Below are 19,961 nucleotides of genomic sequence, written 5' to 3'. Positions count from 1 at the left end.
GGATAGCTCCTCACTCTGGCTTCTCTATTTTCCATCTGTAACTTCAGGAGGGCTCGTGGATAACGTCAGTCACAAGAAGCCCATCTTACTGCAACTAAAACCAATGGGTAGGCATTTCCATCTCAGAGTTTTGAGCAATTGTTTGTTTTCTGGAATCTACCAGGGCCTGCTAGGTAGTGAGGCTGGGCAGCAGGTGGTCCTACCTGAATGGTCACATGCAAACTGTGGGTCCTCCTGACCACAGCTGGGCAACCTGGATAGGACCCAGGTCAGATAGGCTTTGATGAGGAGAGGGAAGAAAACATGTAGGAAAGCCCACCAGAACCACCAGAACTCCAGTCTCTGGAGGCTGAGCCCCACATGCAACTGGCCCTCCAGCCTGCACTGGCTTCTCTTGCCTCCACAGAGCCGATGGGCCTTGTTCCTATACCGACAACTTCTCCTTTCCCCCAGTCTCTGGTGAAGACTGAACCGCTTCCGGAAGCTCATGCCCCACCAGACCTTGCTCCAGGAGGCCCGATTTTCCAAGGTGACCTCTTGAACCACGTCATGTGGCTTACTCTTTTAGCTTATTTATGAAAATCCTTTCTTCTTTCTAGTTGCTTCTGCTCTGCATTTTCTCCTTTTCTGAAGCTGGGTCTGGTTGAGGAGCCTTCTCTCACTCTTTGTCCCACAAAGTCATGGCCCAGTTAGTGGTGAGGTGGAGGAGAGCTTCCCCTACCATCATTCCCAGCTTGGCTGACTTGCGGATGCACGCTCTGTTATCAGTACAGATCAGTTAATTTCCCAGGTCTCTTGAGATTACAACCCTAACTTGAGTCTCCCCCTCCTCTGCCATTGGACATACTTCAGTAGAAACATCTGAGAAGGTCTGGCCCGGGAGAAAGGGGCTCACCTGGCCTGCTTTCCTCCTAAGTCTTAGGCCAGAAGCACGAACAAGACTTTGGTGCTCACAAATGTTCTACCTCACCAGGAAACTTCACAGAGATGTGCGGCCCAAAGCCTCAGATCATAACAAAGTATTTTTTCAGCTGAGGCTCTGTCCCTATAAATCCCTTAGAGACTTGGACCTTGTGGGAATGTTATAGCCATAATCAGCAGCCAACAGAATTCTCCCTCTGCTACTCACTAGCCGTGGAACCCATGGCAAGTTACCCAACTTCTCTGAGCCTTGATTGCTTTATCTGTAAAAGGAGAATTATAGTTTGTATTTCAGAAGGACTTTTATGAGGATTAAATAGGACAATGTGTGTGGATAACCTAATACAGCACCCGCTATGTAGCAGGTAATACAGCACCCGCTATGTAGCAGGTCTTCTGCATTGGCCTCCTGTTCGTCTCTCGTTAGACATCACACTGCATTGTGGGCAGCAGGGCAATGCCTCATGCTCCCAGCCTCTCCTACATGTTCTCTTCCCTCCCACATCAAAGCCTATCTGACCTGGGACCTATCCCCTCACAGCTCTGTTCCCAGAACTGATGAAATAATTCAAGCTAGGGTGAGACGAAATTCAATGAACATCACTATCCTGTGTTATTTTATCAGACACTGTAGGCTGCACACACCAAATTCATCCTCCCACCGCCCCCACCCCCAACTTCTTTCTTGCTAATAGAGCCCTGATTTTTTTCAGGTGTCTGCACTCTTTCACGTAGCAATGTGTTCAGATCCCATGCCCAGCTCAAGGGTAAAAGCCGATCAGTCTAATCAGGGGAAGTCCATTCTCTAAGCCAGTGCTTAGTTTGGAGGTGGACATATAATCCTGTTCCAATCAGTAAGTGTGAGGTGATGTTTGCTGGGGGAGCTTTTTTTTTTTTTTACAATTTTATTTTATTTATTTATTTATTTTTGAATTTTATTTTATTTTATATTTTTATTCAGCAGGTTCTTATTAGTTATCTATTTTATACACATCAGTGTATACATGTCAATCCCAATCTCCCAATTCATCCCACCAGCACCACCCCCTGCCACTTTCCCCCCTTGGTGTCCATACATTTGTTCTCTACATCTTTCTCTATTTCTGCCTTGCAAACTGGTTCATCTGTACCGTTTTTCTAGACTCCACATATATGCATTAATATACGATATTTGTTTTTCTCTTTCTGACTTACTTCACTCTGTATAACAGTCTCTAGGTCCATCCATGTCTCTACAAATGACCCAATTTCGTTCCTTCTTATGGCTGAGTAATATTCCATTGTATATATGTACCACATCTTTTTATCCATTCATCTGTCGATGGGCATTTAGGTTGCTTCCATGAGCTGGCTATTGTAAATAGTGCTGCAATGAACCTCTCTGTGCTTCCGTTTCCTCTTCTGTGTAAGGGCTTTAATGATAGCAGTTACTTTAAAGATCTAGAAGGATCCAATAAATGAAAAAATGTGTGTACAAGATTACAAGGGTGCCTGGCTCTGAGTTGGAGTGCAATCAACGTTAACCACTGTTGTTCTAGAAAACTGCAAACCTACTGGACTGGAGGGAGGCGATTATTCTGTAGCATCAAAATGATCAGGCAATTGAGAACTTAACCTTTCAAACACTGAAAGTCTTCTTTATGTTCAAGGATTTCTTTTCAAAAGAGATGTCTATAATCATTGTCTCTACTTTTCCTTCTTTTCCAATCAGGCTTTCGTTTCTCCTCTTGCAGTTCAAATCCAAGGTTGAATTCTCAGGTCTCCTCTTGAGCTGTCAGCGGCCTTGAGGTAGGAGGTCACTAATTTCTTTAAACTCTTTCTTCTTTCTTCCTTTAGGACATAATTCACTCCCAGGTTTCCTCTTACCTCTCTGGCTACTCTTTCTCAGTCCCCTTTGCTGGTCTGTCCTCATTTTCCTGATGTTTCCATGTTGGAGCATCCCAGGACTCAACCCCGCGAATTTCTTCATCCCAGAGATGGAAATTCCATGTTTCCAGTTTCTCAGGCCACTTTCATCAGGGCTATTCCAACAATCAGTCCAAACAAGAGGAACTGACCACTGACCCATGCCCACACGTCCTCCGGATGCATGGGGCCTTTTTGTGGCTGTTCACTCTGCCTGTGCTTCATCTGGCTGCAGTGCTAGAGGAGAAGTGGTTAGCAATTGTGATGGTGTGTGGAGAAAGAGGTAACTAAACCAAGGACAGTGAGATCAACATCACAAGGAGGCATGTTTAATCTCTCCTCCGCTTCCTCCTTTTCTACTTCATTTTCTGTTCCGTATCCGTCCTCTTCTGTCCTGTGGATGGACTCCTTACATATGTGCTGTGAGTTCATCTCTGAATCCCTACAACACTCACACCACTGCCTTGAGCAGAACAGTATTTGCTGAATAAATAGATGGAGATTTTTCTTCAAGGATCCATTCTTACCTAAGGCATCCAGCCTGAAAGTTTTATTTTGGTGGAAACGACAAAAGAAGCTTGGGTGAAATGACTAAACCACATCAAGCTTCTTTCAAGAAGGCATAAATGTGAAGGGGAAAAGAGATTTGAGAAGGCAGACATATGGCTTCTCTTCCTGACTCTATCTGGTTCCACATTCTGGAAAATAACCCCAAAGTTCCCTGCCTTTATGTTTGTTTATCATGAAGAATGAGACTGAGTTTAAGTGGGTCAGGACCTCACATACCAAGTAAACAGGGAATCGGAATTAGAATGCTTGGTATTTGGGCAGGGAGATGGGGGAGGGGGGTGTAGAGTGAGAGATCTAATGCTTACCTTTTTTTCTTTTTAATTATGAATATCACAAAGTCAGATAAAAACCCTTGCTTGTGTCTTCTTCCCAATGAAGATTTATGAGATTATCCTAGAGGTTGCTTGCTGGAGCTCTGCAGAGAGAAATATTAGTTTTATAAACTGATACGATGCCCACAATTCCATATGAAAATGAATTTAAGGACCAACCGGGACAGGCCCCAAAGCTGCACAGAGCCCTGATGAATGAACAGAACCACATAATAAGGTTCTCCAGAGAGTGGGCAAAAGGAACCGATTGTCTTCCTAAAATATACCAGCAAGAATGCAAGCCTTAATTAACAAAGCCCAAGGTTGATTTTTCTTGCTGCCTTTTTCTCCAAGAGACAAATAATAAGAAATGAATGAGGTTGAAAGCAAATGAGAACCATATTTGGAAAGCAAAGCATAGTCTAACTTTTGGCTGAGCTGGTTGCAAAGAGCTAAAGTTCTTTAATCATCTCACTGGAGATGTAGCCAAAAAATGCAATTTGACACACACACACATACACACACACACATATTTCCACACCATGCCCTCCTCCTTTTTCACTGTAGATGAATCAAGATGGTGGAGACAGGATATGATGAGAACCATTCCTGCTCTCCACCTACTTTATAAAAGGCTTTGGCAATCAGTAATCTTTGCTGCCATGGTCTGGGGAATCCATCTATCAATTCTTATTCTTTAAATGTTCATTGTGCACCATGCATTGGCTGCAAGGAGCACACAAGCAGCTGGAATAGGTAATGTACTGTGAATATGCTAAGATGGCAACCTATTTAAGATCCAGATTCTTCTAACATGATTCTTCCAGAAGATGAACCAGTTTGGCCTAAAAGAACATTACTACATTCGAAGGTGGGGATAGAATGGGAGGGGAAATGACAACTTTATGAGAATTAAAATAGTCTCTTATTAGCTAACAAACTGAGGAAACACAGAGAGTTTTCCTTGTGTCTGGGTTAGCCAGTTCAACTTCCCACAGATGCAGAACTCGTGGTTGAATACAGTGGTGTGATTTCAAGATGGTTCAGTATACAGTCCATTTCACTCCACCTCACAGTACCTCAGAGTCTGCTTTAAGGCTTGAAAAATTACTATCATCTTTGTTAACACAGAGACAGAAGACATGCCTATCTGGCTTTATGGAAGTGGGCTAAATGAGATATGGGCTTTTCTAATGAAGCCTCAGATAAATATTAAATAAATCTGGCATATTGTAGGATCATTTTTACCCAACTCCTGATGTTTCTGTTTGTTAAAGGGAGCTCGTTTAGTGTAACTTTTGGCCCCGTCCTCTCAATTACTCATATTTCCCCAGGGGAGGATGGGGTATCTTAACTGACTGAAACATCTGGGCGTCCTCAGCTCAGCTCCACCCTTCTTCCTCTCGGGAGTGAGTGGCTCACATAGAGGAAGGAATCTATTCCAGTCTTCTGGGAGGGATCTTTTTCCTCACTGGGGTACAGCATTGGCAGGTCTACTTGGCTAACGGAGAGCCACATCCTCCATCCTGGCCTCTATTAGAAATGAAGGATATTTTTGTCTCCATTTGCCAGGCTTTCATTTTATTTGTCAATTTGTACAGAACATGGGCAGGAGGGAGGGGTGTTATATATTGGGCTCTCTCAGACACCCCAACATGTTTTAAATATAAAGAGATCTGAATGGAGAACTTAAAAATGTTAGTTCTGATCCTGGCTCTGTCTTTCCTTAGGTGTTTACAATTAGGAAGAAAAATAACTTCTTTATACTTCAGTTTTCTTGAATGTCAAACTAGTCCATAAAATCATTACCTTATAATTATATGTGTAATAGGATGTCATCCCAAGACTTATGTCTATATAACACAGTGTACTGTTAGAGACTTTTTTTCAGCCGGAGAAGATTTCAGCGCTCTGTAAAGGCACATCCTGAGGAATCTCTGTTAGTTACGTAAGAGTTGGCTGATCGGGTAATAATTTTCCAGGGAAGGATATAATTGGACCTTCTGGTTTTTCAGCCTTCATGAAACTGCCCATCTCCTTGAGAAGGGGAACTCTGGCAAGGGGTTATGAATTATTTGCAAAAGGATCCCCAGGGCCTTCTGGGAAAACATGGTCTGAGATCTCAACCTTGTGTCCCAAGAATCAAAGTTATGGTGATCCACTGGAGGTGGATCAGGCTAATCCTAACCTAGGCCAGGGATAGGGAAGATCCATGAAGTCCCTGAAAATGAAATTATCTTGAGGAAAGGGGGAATTGAAGTTGATGGCCTGAGCTCAACACAGAGCTGATGGTCCATGGGTCAGCTAACAACAACCACACTAATGCTGCATAACAAAAAACCACACGATATGAGTGGCAAAACCAATAAGCACTATTTAGGTCAGGAGTCTGCTAGTCGACTACAGGTTAGTGATCTCTGCTCTGCTCAGCTGCATGGTTGTGCTGATCTCCAATAGGCTTGTTCAAGTATATATGGGTCTGTTGGAGCTCAGCTATTCTAGTCTGGCCTTGGCTGAGGTAGCCCAACTCAGTCCACAAGTGAAAATGCATGAGGCTTCTTAAGGCCTAGTCTTAGAATTGACACACTGAGATTTCCCTGGTGGTCCAGTGGTCAAGACTCTGCCTTCCCAATGCAGGGGGCCCGGGTTTGATCCCTGGTCATGGAACTAGATCCCGCATGTCACAACTAAGAGTTTGCATGCTGCAACTAAATATCCCACATGCCACGACTAAAGATCCCGCATGCCGCAACGAAGATCCTGCACGTGGCAACTAAGACCCGGTGCAGCCTAACCAACCAACCAAACAAATAAATAAATATTACAAAAAAGAGAATTGACACACTGTCACCTCCTCCTTTTTCTGTTGGCCACGGCAAGTCACATGGACAAATCCAAATTTAAGAAGGAGGGAAATATACTCTGCCCTTTTAGTGGGGCAACGTCAAAGACATATGGCAAAGGATCCGGATGTAGGGAGGGGTGAAGAATTGGGACCAATGATGTGATCTGTCAGAGTCGGGTAGGAGTGGGTTTAGGCATAGGTTCATGCTGGGAGCTCCTCCAGACACAAGCACTTAGCCACCAATGTTTGCGCCCTGGAGGTTAGTGGCTGAGCTGGGAAATGTGAGCTCAAAAGAGTTGTAATCTTTGCATGGAGGACTATAGTGACCTAGGCAAGGCCATCACAACATCAAAGTCAAGGGTAGCTGTCAAGTCGTGAGGACCAACAGTGATTGAGGGGGACGTTCAGTTCTTTCTCTAGAAGATAATCATAAACCTTCTTACAGCTGTGTAACCTCCTGGAACTCATGGACAATCTGAGGGTATAGGCAAGATGCTGGGGAGAGGATAAAAAACTGAAATTCTGGATCCCCCAATAATACAACTTGCATGAGCTATTGGAAACTTAATAGAGATATAGCCATAAATGTACCCTGAATTGATGACACGAATAACTTCATGTACAAATGAAAACCACTCACACATGGATTTCTCTCTCTGCCACTCTCCTCTTCTTCCCTTCATTTTCCTTTTTATTTTCTTCCTAATTTTCCAAAGTTTACAGTTACAGATACTGAGGAAAGGGAAATCATGATTCCTATCTGGAAAATGGTCAGTGGTGTGGATCAGAGGAATTACAAGTATCATTCTGTTTCTTCTCTTCCTAAAATCAGTTTTGGAATAATCCTTTCACCCCCACTTCCAACAGTTAGGTGTGTGATGAGAATCTAACCTACAAGGCTTCATTCAACCAGGGCAATGATTTCATGTTTCCTGTCTCTTGTTCAGATGAAGTATCCTTTCTTCCTACAAGGCCATGAACAATCTGACAGGAGACCCTGCTGCTGGCTGGCTATGTGTTTGGAAAAGAGCAGAGATTTGAGAGCAGAGGATACTCTTCTGCCTGCACTGTGCCCCCCCCCCCACCCCTAGTACATGGGGTCTTCCAGTATACCTCTCCCATGTCACCACATTGTCCAAAGTCTGGAGTCACAAAGGTTAATGAGCAAACATTTTTAATGAACAAAGAAAGAATTACAGATCTTTTTTGCTGACCAGGGCACAAGGCCATCTCAGCCTACACTGCCTGCTCATCTCTGTTAAAGGAAAGTACAGCTCTGCTGCCCAGCTGAAGACTGGTTCTCAGGGGTCAGTGCTTTATTGACACTCGTAAAGAAGAGATGGAAAAGGAATTCAATGGTTTGTGAACATCAATGTGCTTTCATACAGGGAGGATATGAAGACTGGGATAAGGTATTATAAAAAAAAAATTTGCTTTACATGGACATAGAGAACAGACTTGTGGTTGCCAAGGGGGAAGGGGTTGGGGAGAGAAATGGAGTGGGAGGTGGGGGTTAGCAGATATAAGCTGTTATATATAGGATGGATACACAACAAGGTCCTACTGTATAACACAGGGAGTTCTATTCAATAGCCTATGATAAACCATAATGGAAAATAATATAAAAAAAGAATGTATATATGTATAACTGAATCACTTTGATGTACAGCAGAAATTAACACAACATTGTAAATCAACTATACTTCAATAAACAATCATTAAAAAACATTAGCTTTAGTTTTGTTGTTTTAATTATATTTATTATTACATAGGTAACAATATAGTTACATGGTTTAAAATTCAAAGGTACAAATGTTAGCCTTGATAAATTCTTCCCTTTAATCCCAAAGATGTATGTTTTAAAGTCATATAAATACAGATACAAATCCTGGCTTTACTGATAATTAGCAGGGTGACCAGGGTAGGGAACTTAATCTCTCTGGCTTTACGTAGTGGGAATAGTAACACATACATCATAGAGTTGTTATGATCAAATGAGATGACATGAATAAAGTACTTGGCATGACGTTGACACTGGATAAACATAAACAATAGCTAATGTAACAACTATTCACTTCACAAAACACAGACTCAGGTGGGCAAAAAAAAAGGACTTTTATTTTTCCTATTTCTAGCCTTACTTTCTATCTTGAGTCCTCAATCAAACTGTTACAGAAATGTTAGTGTAATTATTTTTGAGTAAAACCAGTTAAATTCAGTGATTTCCAAGGCATCCTGGGTTGCAACTGAGTCGCAGTTGAGATTTCCTTCCCCCTCTTTCACCTTCTCCCTGCTTGGTCTTTGCTCCAGTAGGGAGAGGGCTATCCAACCTCTGCGAGGCTGCTGTCATACTTGCCAACATGGTGTTGAGGGCTGGGGAGGGGTGGGGTCTGGGCACCTGCTTCTCAGCCTTGATTTGCCTTGGTGCTCTGATGATTGGCTGCTTCAGACGGACCCTGTCGTGTAACCATCCAAGATACACTCGCACACATCAATCGTCCTCTGAGATGCAACTGCACCCTCCCAGAACTTCAGCAGTCCTGTCCATGGGTTGCATGCTTCTGATGTGGCGTTCCCTCGTGCTGGTCCCAAGGGCCCATGGGCTTCCTCTCTCCCAGATATCTTTTGTATCTCCCTTGGGTATTTTGGAGCCTTGGGTATTTTCAGATGGTCATCCACAGCCCTTCAGGGATACAGGAAACTCAGAGTAGCCTCTCGCTCCATTACGTTATGCCACCATTTCTACCCAACTGTTGATACTTAACAATGGGTCATGCTTGCAGTCTCTCTCTGGACTTCATGCGGGTTGTAAGACATAGGTCCTCTCCATACTCAGACCCCCAGTAGAGAGCATGCTGTCCAGTAATCCTGGTGAGGAGGAGTTTTTTTTGTTCTAAAAAGGCATCTGTGGGTTAAGGAGAAGAGCATTGGCCTTGACACGAGATGACCTGGGTGAAGTCCAGACACTGCCTCTTCATTGCTTGGTCACCTTGAGCACTAAATCCCTTTGAGTCAGGGTTTTCTCATTTTAAATTAGGAACAAGGCTCATAATAATACCTTCCTCTCAAGTTTGCTACAAAAATTGTCAGGTAATGTTTCTGAAAGTGGTTTAGTATCTGTAAAGTTGACTAAAATCTCAACTATAGTTTTCCCCAATCATCCACCCAACTAAACTACATTACTGTTGAAGGTCATGCAAATAAAATGGGAGGAGAAAAGTTACCAGACATTCTGATAAGATAACTCAAGCAATTGTAGATGTTGAAACAAAAGCCGATCATGAAGCCAACATAAACAGGTAATTTACAAGGAGAAGAGTCTGTGAACTTCTGGTGTTTAAAGCTAAATCAAATAGGATTTCAATAATAATAGCAATCCCTTAAAGAAACTTAGAGACACTTAGCTGTGATCTGATATTTGACAAAATAATTTTATATACCTGCTATGGACTTAATTGCATCCTCCTGAAATTCATGTGTTGAAGTCCTAAGCCCCATGTGATGATCTTTGGAGATGGGGCCTTTGGGAGATAATTAGGTTTAGATGAGGTCATGAGGGTGGGAATTAGTGCCCTTATAAGAAGAGACATTAGAGGGCCAATACAGTTATTTCTAGAAAGAATGTAGGTAAGCTTCTGCCAGTTTTCAAATACGCATATGGTAAAGAGGTGACTTTCTTCGATTTTTTTGAGAAACTCAACCAGTTCTTTTCTCATCCTCTCTAGTAAGTCATACATTTTTTGAAAACAGCAATAATATCATCCTTGTTTTTGAATGATATGCAGACCCTAGATGAGACCCATCTAGGTTTCCATTCTCGTCTTTCAGCTATCATTCTGTCACTCTGTATCTGCGTGACTTGAGTTTTTACCTAACTCCCCTGAGCCACCCAGTTTTCTCATCCATAAAGTAGGGAATGTGCCTGCCACACAGGGTTGCTGTGAGTATTAAAGAGAATGTGGGAACATCTTTACCATATTGCTTGATTCTCAGTACATGCATAAGCAGAAGGTATTGCTAATTTACCCAAAAGAAAATGGAGCCTCAAAGAAGTTAATTGTCTGTAGCTGGTGAGAAGGAGCTGGGCTCTCCCAGGGTCTGGGAGGATCAGAACCTGTGCAGACACAGACCTCAGACTTCCAGGAACACAGCCACTTCCAGGGAAGCCCAGGGCAGTTCAGAGATGCTCAAGGACAAGTGGGACCTTGAGTCAGGGAGATAAGCAGGAAGTTGCCCTGAAGCTGTGAGCCAGTTCTCTTATAAGACCTCTCGAGTAAAAAGGAAGGTGCCCTCATATCAGGACTCTGATTCCAGAGCTTAGGGGTCCCTCTCCTGTTCCGTACATGCCCCGAGCCCCGGTTCTGGGTACCCAAACAAGAGGCTCAGTGCTGGGACATGGCCATGAAGGAGGAAAATGAAGGCACAGATTCCTGGGAGTGTGTATGTGTGTGTTGAGGGTGATTTCAAACCTAAGACCTTGAGAACAAAAAGAGGAGCAGGGAAACCCCAGCACAAACACCAACACCAAGGCCAAGGGCAGGAGAAGCAGCCTGAAATGAGGAGCAGTTTGCAACTGGAGGGGAGTAGGAACAGCTCTAGAATGAGGATAGGAAGGTCCCTGGCAGCTGATGAAGGTAGCACTATAGCCCTCAGGTTCCTGAGAGTTCAGCTGGCGCTCGGGACACGCATATGCAGGGCTGGTTCATGCACAGGCTGGAGCCAAAATTTCATCTCTTTAGCTATCCTCATGCTGTTCCTTCTCATCTTGGTTCCTTTGTAAAACATCCAGCAGAGCAGTGCCCTGCACGTTGAAGGGATTAAACCTTTGTTGACATGAATTGAAAGTCATTGTTCATGGGGCTGGGGTGGGGAGGGGGACTGGGATTCACCTGGAGCCTACATGGAAGGTCTGCTTTACCTTAAATTATATTCAGAACAGTAAATAATTCTTAGAATGTGTTTCACAGGAGCAGGACACTCATTATAGTGTCCTGGACATGGTCCAAGGGATTGTAGTCCAAATCTCCATTTCATGCGTTCGTGTTTCTAACATTGCTCAGAAAGGTCATTCCCGGGTTGCAGCGGATTGTGAGGTAGGAAACAAGAACTCCTTCTCGGCTCCACCACTGACTCCTCCTGTGGTTCTTGGTCTCTGAGCAAGTGATCTTCTGACTCTGCTCTCAGTCACTCCATCTGGGAAATGGGAAAAAATAAACTCCCTCTTGAAAACATGAGGATGGATTAGGGATAATATTTTCAAAGTGATTTCCCAGATAGGAAAAAACGATGCCGCATATTTCATAGATGCTCCCAGGGACAAAATCCCACACATGTAAAAGCCATCTTCTTTCCTCTGGAACTGAGAAGAATCATAGAACTTGAACTGGGCAATTTATTCCTAATGTTTGAGAGGGTGTGGCTGAGTAATAAATAGTTGGTCATTCCCAGCTAACATCTATAGGGGGTAAACACTAGTGGAATCAGCTGGCTTTAGAAGGAGGCAGTAAATCCTCCGATGAAATAGTTCACTCACCCCTAGTCTTGGCTCTGGCTCAAATCCCTCCACTAGGGCTTTAAAGTCTGATGGGAAGCTTTTGGTGTTATACCTGGCACCAACACCACCTTGGGGTCCAACAGACCTTATAAAACTCTCTCACCCATGCACAAGCCTGCTTCTGCTCACCATGCAGGGAAAGCACCCACTGTGTGCTCTTCTGGTGAGCCCAGGGCTCAGTCAAGCTGGAGGCTCCATGTACCATGGTCTCCCCAAAGCCTAGCTCGAGGCTTGGTACATCGTGGGTACCCAGTGATAACTGTTAAATGAATGAATGAATGTGCCTGCTTTGTGTAGCTGAAGGTTGGGTCAGCTCCACTTACTCTCCCCTGAGAAAAGACACGACTGAGGGCATACTAAAGGGACACTTGGTGGGCGCCCAGAGCTGAGGAGGGGCCCTTGATAATAATGCTAACACATGTTTAGCACTTGCCAAATGTGCCATGAGTATAAGCATTTTTTATGTTTTAGCTCCCTTCATATTCACAACAATCCTAAGAGGTATGTACTATGATTATGATTCCCACTTTACAGATGAGGTCCATGAGGCCCAAAGGAGGCTTGTAACTTGCCTAATGGTTCAGATGGTGGGAGAGTTTATCTGAATGTAGACATTCTCACTCCAGACCGCCCCCCCACCCTTAACCACTCAGTTACGGTGAACATGGACCCACAGCTCTTACTGGGGAGCAGACACCTGGAGGTGACGTGGTCCTGCACCGTGTCACTGCCCTGTCCGACCAGCTAGCACAAGAACAGAACTGAGTGCCACCACGCAGCTTTACGACACCCCAGGGTAAGTTGGGCCTGGTGTTTCTGTTTTCAAATGGGGACCTGAGGCTGCAGAGCAATCAGATGTCTCATTCAGAGTCACCAGGTTTGGTGCGGCAGAGCCGTGATCAGAAAACAAATCTCCTGGCCTCTGACATGAGGCTCAGATCTCTGCAGTCCAGACACTGGCACCAGAGATGCCCACCTGGGGCACCTCTCAGCCCCACCATCAGCAGGCTGCTCGGCCCAAAGGTGACAATCGCTGCCACACTTGGTAATCAATCGATAAACAGCTGCTATGAGGGAAGGACCTCAGGCACCAGAATAAAAAGTCAGACGTGGAAGAGACTTGAAGCAACATTTAATCCAACCCTTCATTTTACCAAAAACTGCAGAAACGGAGGCAGCTTGCTCAAAGTCCCAGACTACTTGGTAGTGTGGAGAGTGGAGCCCAGGTCTCCTGACGAGATGCCTCATGTGCTTTTGCTACTCTGCCATGCTGTGCCGGGCAGTAGCAACGGACTCTGCCAAGGGCCTCTCCTTACTGCCTGGAGAGCCGCTCTGGTCTGGGAGCAACTCCTCGCCACACCCTGTGGCTGTCAGTGCACAGAACGTAAGCCCTGCCTTGTGGAGTAAGGCACCCAGCCTTAGAGAGTCTCCCCAGGCCTGTGTATAAAAATGATCCTCCGCAAGCCATCCGTCCTGACCATCCCCCTCCCACTCCTCACATGAAACTTAATTAATCATGTTTGCATCTGGATCCAGACAAGACAATAGCAGGGATGTGTTTTTGGTTAGGAACTGAAGCTGCATTCACAAAGGAATGTTGATTAGTTAGTGGTCGGTATCATTTTTCATGCCTTTTTAAGTTACAGAAAATTTTAATATCAAAGCATTTCTCCCTGCACCGCACATATCTATTTCTCATAAGTGCATTCTGCTGGCATAATTTTCTTTTCCTTCCTGCGGGCTCTGTTTATGAGATGATCCATCAGGTTGTCTCAGAGTCTCCATCCAGCCCTTCATCAACGGGAGGCGTGCCAGGTGAGCTGTGAGCTACAGCCCACAGCCTTCCCCCATGTGGAAGGGGGAGGAGAAAGCCAGGCCTAGGCCAGGGTTGCTCAGGGAGACGACCGTCATCCATGGCAGGGACAGCAAGCTCTCCTTCTGGCCTGTCCTGGGCCAGACTGAGGCCTTATTGTAAATACTGCTGCTCTTTAGAACAGGGATGGACCCCTAAAGGGAAGAAGACATTCCAGACTTACTCTAGACCCACAGATGTTGAGATCAATCTGAATACCTCAATCCAGTCTTCACTTCTGCAGCAGGAAAATCTCCCCAATCCGGGAAAATCTCCCAATGCAGGAAGCGTGTCTTAGTGTGTACAACATGCCCACACGTGTGGGACATGTCAAGTCGCAGATGATAGGTCACGGCAGCAAGTAATGTTGGAAATATGTGGCAGAGCGGGAAATCTGTCTGTCCCGGCAGCCCTCAAGCTAGATGTGCCTTTCAGGCAAAGGTGATGGAGGAGTCATGGGAGATGGTGAGGCACCTCTTCCTTTTGTTAAGTGGCCTTTTCTGCTCAGTTCCAAACCTGGCTCAGGCACCAAGAGTACAGTTGTGACAGGACTGACCAGTGGGGGCAAAAAGAATAAGATGTTCTAAGACGCTCAGATGCAGGCAGACCCTCCAGCTGTTTTAGAAACCATCAGCATCATATGGTCACTGATTCCCCAGATGCCATTGGCCCCAGGGGATGGGAGAGGTCTTGTCACAGGAAAGGTTCATGGCAAGAAGATCAGGGGACTCAGTATGTGTCTGGAGCACACTGGTCCCCAAAGCAGTTGGGTTTGCTATTTGAATTGATCAGATAATAGCCCCAGGTAACTGCTCTTACTACTGACTTTGGCAAAGAAGGTTGATTGTGAGGTCTGACATTGGAAGCTGGTGACTGACCTGGAGACTGAGAGTACTCTTGGATAAACAAACGGCAAACTCACGTTCCCAGAAATCAACCAATGAATTAAATTACTGTTTATTCAGAAAATAAATCAAGTGCCAGTTGTGTGCCAGGCATTGTGCTAGAGGTGGACCACACTGGTCCCATCTACCCCAAGGCATCTTCCTAAGGCATAACCTTGGGGTTGGACAGGGACAAGGGTGGGTGTGGAGTTGGAGCCAGCCTCAGCCATAGGAAATATTTCAGTATGTCTGTTTTTATACTAAGAGGCGCAGATGGTATGAAGCAGAGGTCTGCAAACTATAGCCCTTGAGCCAAATCTGGCCTGCTGCCTATTTTGGTAACTAGTTTTATTGGAACAAGGCCACATCCATTTGCTGTAATATCGTCGGGGCTGCTTTTACGCTACCCCAACTGAGTTGAGTAGTTGAGACAGAGACTGTGTGGCCTACGAGCCCTAAAATATTTATGATCTGGCCCTTTACAGAAAAAGATCTGCTGTTTCCATGTAGAGAATCAGTGGTTCAAGAGGAAGTATGCTCAGCTTTCCTGATTTCTTCTCCAAGATCCAAACCACAGACTGGCCTCCTCATTAGAAAGTCCTTTTGTCTTTAATATTTTAAATCTCCGTGATTCCAGCCCCCTGGTGGAAAATGCCTAAAATATCAAGTGGCTGTGATAGGAAGCAAAGACGGATAAATGTCTTAAAATTTCTGACCCCACAATATAGTTTAGAAGCCACGGGAAGACTGTAGGCTCTCAAACTGCATGGGGCCTGATCTGAATTCAGAACTGTGACCCTCCTTGGTTACCCTTTAAGGCAAAGGGTAGACACTGGGGGAGGTGTGCACTGAGTCTAGATTGCATCTGTGAAACACACCAACATCAGGTAACCTACACTCATTTATTTTAGAATTTGTAAGTATTTATGTATTTGTTGATTTGATTTTGACCACAGATAGAGGTCTGTAAAGCCTGCAAAAACAAAACAAACATTTGGGGTATTGTGAAAATCTAAAAATGTCCTTGTGGGAAAATTAAGCATTATGTGAATACTCAGTTGTATTAGCACCTGGGTAAAAAAATAGATATTATTTTGTGGTACTTTTGGGCCTCTGGGGCAGGTGAATAGACGAAGAATGAAGGTCAGAGGTGTTAAGTTTCTTGCGCAGGGTCACACCACCGTCAGTCTGGCTACCCCAAGTAAGCCTCACTTAAAAGCCCACGTCTCAAACGTTCTACTCTCCACTTTGCTTTTCAGGAGGAAGTTAGGTGCGCTGGAAGGTTGAGTTCGGAAGGTGGCCCTGGGACGCTCCTCACAGCTGGGCTCATGAAGACTCTCCCAGGCCACCCTCCCAGGTGCCTGTGTCCTCAAATCACACATGAGGCCATTCCTGGGACTCTTCTCTGGCCCCCAGATCTCTTTCCATTCTTGTTGGGATGCTAAGTCAGAGTTTCAGAGTATCCAAGAACTTGCCAGTACTGAGTGTGTGCCTTGGCACCTTCTCTTGGATATCTGCCTTCTTGGACTATACATGCCGTGGTCCAGGAGGGATGGGCTGGACAAAGATGAGGAAGGTTGTGGTGTTCACGCAACTCATGAAAGTCAAAGAAGAGGCAGCATCTAAATTTTCTGGGAAGATTTTCAAGCTGCCAGTGGGGTCTGCAGTGGAGTGGAGGACCGTGAGGGAACACTGACAGCCCCCAAGGCTACAGTGCCACTCAGCCCAGCCCGGCACACGTTACTGAGGGCCTGCTTGGTGACAAGCCCATGTGAGTGCTGACTGTTGGGGAATTTGGGAGGAACAAGCCCCCGCCTTGCTTTGGAGGCTCTCAGTGGGGACCGCTGGCCTGGCCAGCGGAGGGGCGGATGCCACAGTGAAGCCTGTAGTAGGGGGATTTGAGGCGACACCGGAGCTCTGGTGGGCACCCACGGAGAAGTCCTGCCATTGGCAAGCCCTGACCACCTGGTATCCAGTCATCCCTTCCTCACTCTTAAAGCCCCTTCCAACTCAAAGGCTTGGAATTATCTCCTAATCCTCGATCTTATAAAATGGGATTATCACTAGAAACATGAGGGGGCGGGCCTAGAATATCCAGATTATCTCTCAGTGGGAGTCATACTTCCCTCACAAAAGCCTTGGGAGAGAGGCAACCCTACGCCCATTTTACAAAAGGGGAAAGTAACTCAGGAAGATGAACTGATGGGCCCCAAATCACACAGATTAGGAATGGTGGAGCTGGGAATCCCCCAGCTCTGGACCCTAGGTGCCCACAATGAGCCCCAGGGAGGCCTGGAAGGGGAAGGCTGATCACAGAAGAGCAGCTTGAGGGCTGGGTCTCCCTCACAGTTGTGCAGGATGACCCCCTGTAGAAAGGGTCCCTCCGGCAGAGAGAACCAGTAGGGGCTGAAATTCAGACTGTGTTCTAATCCCTAAACCATGTGTCCCAGCGTCCTGGGCCCTCTGGGGAAGGGCCTCTTCTCTAACATGCACAAGAGGGACACCGGGGGCTGGTGCTTGTCCTTGCTTGTGGGTGGACACATAGTGAGGTCAGGTGTGGGGAGGGATAGCAGATCCACCGCAGTGTGTAATGCAGGGAGGGCTGTGGACTGATCTCGTGCAAACCTATTTCATATTAGAGCTTTTCTTGTTGTGGCGTTACCTGCTTCAGTCACTTCCTCTCTTCATCACACACCTAGATGAAGTCATCCAGCACAACATTTACCCATAAAATACTTTTTCCAAGACCAAGGCAGGAGATGAAAAAGAGGGAAGACGAGTGACAAGAATAAAGCAGGTTGTCAATTTAGACATGTACAAAAATTGTTGCAAACACAATTTAAAATTATCCCCTTTCTACAGTTGAGGGCAGAATGAAGTTCTAGGAAAGAAGCACCAACAAGTATTTCTTGAGTATTGCGGGTTGAGTATTCATTAAGCCCGTACTCTTAAGTGAAGACAGGACAATTAGTGATAAAACCACTGGAATTCATCAAAATCATAAAATTTTTTTCACCAACCTGGGGTCCAAATGAAGTTTAATATCTGTTCTTTTTCAAGCCCCCCCCACCTACTCTGTGAACAGTGAAATCCAATGTCCTCTTCTTTGCCCCCATCCTCACCCTGAATTGTCTGAGAACGCTGAGGGCTCACAGTTTAAAGACAGAAGACCTGATCACTTGACTACTGATGTTTATCTTGTTGCTTTTGACAATTCTCCAAGCTTAGAAGCTAACTTGGGTTAGGCTGGTGGTGTTCCCCCACGTGCCTGTCCTGATTATAGAGATTTTAGGTTCACATTCTCGTGTTCAGCCATCTTTCCCTTAAACACGGCTGCTGTGTCAAGCAGTTGATTCTGGAGAAGCTTCTAGCATCAGTCACACCATGCCATGTCAACACCAGACCTCCTCTGTAATTCTTTTGGCTATTGTATCGAGCAGGCTTCCCTTTTTCTTAAGTTAATTTTATTTCTGTGGCCCAGGTGTGTCTCTCTGTCCCTGGACCTTGGTTGGGGGCACCCCAGTCCCCCTCTCAGGTCTTCCTGTTTTCAAATCTTGGGGAGCAGGAGTTGGCAGCCTCAGCATCTTCTCTACCAGAAGGTTCTTGAGCTCCTTTTACAAATGCATACAGCTCCACTTCAGGGTTGGATTTGCATGCCAGAGGGTGAAGGGACTTGCAGCCTTGCCCTAGTAACAGAAAGTTCTCTTATCTCCCAAGGGCAGAACATGGTAGGCCTCCAGGTTTACATAACCGAGGAAGACCTTCAAATTCCTTTTTTTCCCCAGAAAAACTAAATCCCCTAGATGATCCGGAGTCTCTACTCCTAGAAATGAGAAAGTAGATTTTATCTCTGCTTTCAGAGAAGCCCTGCTACATATACTAACAGAATACTGTGGCAAATTGGGGGACAGGACAATTGGGTGACAGTAAAATCCATACCCTGGGCTCCCAGCCTCAACTTCACTTCCTAGCCACACCCACACTGTTCTTCTTGCCCCTTTTCCTGGCCTCTTCCTAGTAACATCATCCTTCAGAGCTGGGTTGGAACTTTACCTCCGAAATAAATCATTGCCCCACCACATTCAGTGTGTGTTATCATCATTCCCATTTTACAGATGAGGGCGCAGATCCAGGGGAATTAAGTCACTTGCTTAGCATGCCTCCATCTAACGTGTACTAGGTCCAGAACTCCCACGCAGCTCTGAGCTCTTAAGTCCCCAGCGCCAGATGTGATTGTGAGAGACTTCAGACTGGTGTAAGGACCAGAGCGCCCAGTGGCCGCCGCCTGCCCCCATCCCAGCGTCGCGCTGGGGGAGGCGGTGGGGGTGGTGGTGGTGGTGTTGCAGAGGGACCGCCGGGTCCTCAGGATCTCAGGGCACCCGGCGAAATAAAGCCCGGGCTAAGACGGCTGGGGACACCCTCACCCGGCTCGGGCTGCCAGCCACGGGAGAGAAGGCGCTGGCAATGGCCCAGAGAGGATCCCCCGCAAGAAATATATCGCGTGCTGACATTTTTATGACCTGGGCCCGCTTACAAAACACAGCCCGGTGCACAGCTCCGCTTTCCCTGCCCAGCTTGAGATCACATGCTCGGCCCGCGGCTGCCACTTGGAGTCAGGAAAGCCCATATATTTCCCTCCTCAGATAGGCCTAGTGGTTCTCGTCAGGTGCAGAAAGCCAATAAATCACCAGCGAGGTCTCCGTGTATCTATCAGTCAGGAGGCTTGTCATCTTCCCGACCTTGATCCACAGGAAAGCCGCCAGCAGGCGGGGCGGGGCCGGGGTGCAGTGGGGGCGGAGCGAGCCGGGCTGCGGACACCTGGTGGGAGCGGGCGGGGCCCCGCGAATGTTCGCAGCTCCGAGGGGCGGCGGCGATGTACACCTCCTCCCCCTCCGCACGCGCTTCCTTTGGCTTTGAAGTTCCACGGCTCCGGGTGGCGGGCAGGGAGGCCAGTCCCCCAGGCGGGGGCTTTAATATTCCCATCACGTCCTCAGTGCAGCTCCTTTGTGGGGAATGGAAGTTCTGGGCGACCTCCCCTCAAGGCTGGGGGCGTCTCACACCCACTGCCCTGTCCTGACATCCCTGCCGGACCCAGTGCGGCTTGGCCAAAAACACGCTG

The sequence above is a fragment of the Balaenoptera ricei genome, chromosome 1 (assembly GCF_028023285.1).
Source record: "Balaenoptera ricei isolate mBalRic1 chromosome 1, mBalRic1.hap2, whole genome shotgun sequence".
Taxonomy (NCBI): domain Eukaryota; kingdom Metazoa; phylum Chordata; class Mammalia; order Artiodactyla; family Balaenopteridae; genus Balaenoptera; species Balaenoptera ricei.
Note: the sequence above shows the minus strand (reverse complement) of the source record.